At 45.0% G+C, this 1876-nt stretch overlaps 1 protein-coding gene across 1 annotated transcript in view; it reads right to left on the reverse strand.

Annotated features, from left to right (window-relative positions):
- Nucleotides 1-1876, reverse strand: part of LOC127749093 (cell adhesion molecule Dscam2-like) — an 11415-nt gene that overhangs the window by 2723 nt on the left and 6816 nt on the right. The gene's annotated exons all lie outside the window — the stretch shown is intronic.

A 1876-nucleotide genomic window follows, 5' to 3' on the forward strand; every position in this document is an offset into this window, starting at 1 on the left:
TCATATTATGAAGCTCATGATCATATTATGAAGCTCATGATCATATTATGAAGCTCATGATCATATTGTAAAAGCTCATGATCATATTGTGAAGCTCATGATTATATTATAAAGATCATAATCATGTTGAAGCTCATAATCATGTTGAAGCTCATAATCATGTTGAACCTCATAATCATGTTGAAGCTCATAATCATTTTATGAAGCTCATTATCACATTATGAAGAATGTCTGTGCTATGAAAAGAACAAATTACACAATTCACGTTCGTAACACCTCTCCCCCCTTTTGTAATACGAAGGATATGAAGGGATGATCATTTAGCAGGATACTGACCCCAAAATCGTTTATAATATGAACGAAAAACTTTCATACCAAGTTAATAACGTTCCAGTTCCCAATTTTTGCGTTCTGACGCCCATTGGCGGATCTGAGAGAGCGACGCGACATGTTATATAGAGGGGTGGAGGGTGGCTGGGCAGTGGGGAGAGTTCAAAGAGAGGGAGAGAGGGGGATAAAAAGAGAGCAAGCGTTCCGATGAGGTGAAAAGGGAACCGAGCCAACGAATTTAATGCCAACCAGCTACATTGCGAAACGACATTCATCCTACATTCACTCACACAGGCACACGCCGGAGGGTACTCGACGCAGGGCGCGGGGGTAGGGGGAGAAATAAAGAAGGGTGATCAGAGGATGCCAGGGGATACTCGATGGTCTCACAAAGTCAGTAAATGTGCATTGTAGGGTATTGGAAGGCCAGACATAAATGTGTCCCGGAGATAACACATATTGGCAGTTACTTTTTTTTGTCCTTCTTTGGGACCGCTCTTTCTCTCTAAAAAAATAAAATAAACAACAAACAAACACGCGTGGGGATTTTAATTTAATCAAGTGTTTTTTTTCTTTCTCACCAGTGACACGCACGACCGTGGGCGAGCTGGTGACGAGCTGGTTGGTGAGCCGGTGGCGAGTGCGGCACCAGTAGCGTGAGAACTGGTCGGCGTACTCCACGTTGCTCACGAGCAGCTCGCCGGAGGGCAGCATCCAGTGCTTACCGTCTGCCAAGAAACAAAAGAGACACAGAAGGAAGAATAACAGCTATAGGCAAAACATAACAGAGCGGGATCGCAAAGAACGAAAACAAATAAACTTTGACATCGCTGTACTCGCTCTCTCGGGGGCTGTGCCCACACAACGTGACATTGCGAAGAGGGAGGGAGGGGGGGGGGGACTAAAAAAATGGGTCCCAAAGGGATCAGGATGGTCATTGAAGTCCCACGATTTCACTCACAAACCAAGTGTGCAACTGCTTAACGGTTCTTGTAAGTGTCCAGCAGCAAGTTATTACTTGAAAGAAAGTATTGAACTCGTGTCTAGGTGTTTTTTTCCATTTATATAAGTGTGCAACACTCGTCTGTTGAACACACAAAATAATATAAACGGTTTTCCCTTCATTTAAATGGAGCCACGAAGATGAGTATCGCTCAAACTGGGCACCAGTTGATTCCGTCACTCTTTTAAGACGAGACACATCACCTAAGCGTTTTCAAAGAAGCAGTTGCACACTTATTGCTTATCAGTGTTGCACTCTGGGGTATGAATTTAGAGAACCAATATATACAGGGTGGTCCACAGACCCCTTCTTTTATTTTGCTTATACTGTACCGCATGTAGGCGTGCGGGCGGGCTTGCCTACCGTCGCTCACCGCGGCGCCTTACGGCCCCGTGTGAGTATGCAACCCGTCCGCACGCCTGCATCCGGTACAGTATAAGCAAAATAAAGGAAGGGGTCTGTGGACCACCCTGTATAAGCTACAAATATCAACGGCTATACAAGGTAGACGCACGTTAAAACCGTGTGAGGCTGAGCTAAATG

Source organism: Frankliniella occidentalis, unplaced genomic scaffold (genome assembly GCF_000697945.3).
Source record: "Frankliniella occidentalis isolate FOCC.00 unplaced genomic scaffold, Focc_3.1 Scaffold31, whole genome shotgun sequence".
Lineage (NCBI taxonomy): Eukaryota > Metazoa > Arthropoda > Insecta > Thysanoptera > Thripidae > Frankliniella > Frankliniella occidentalis.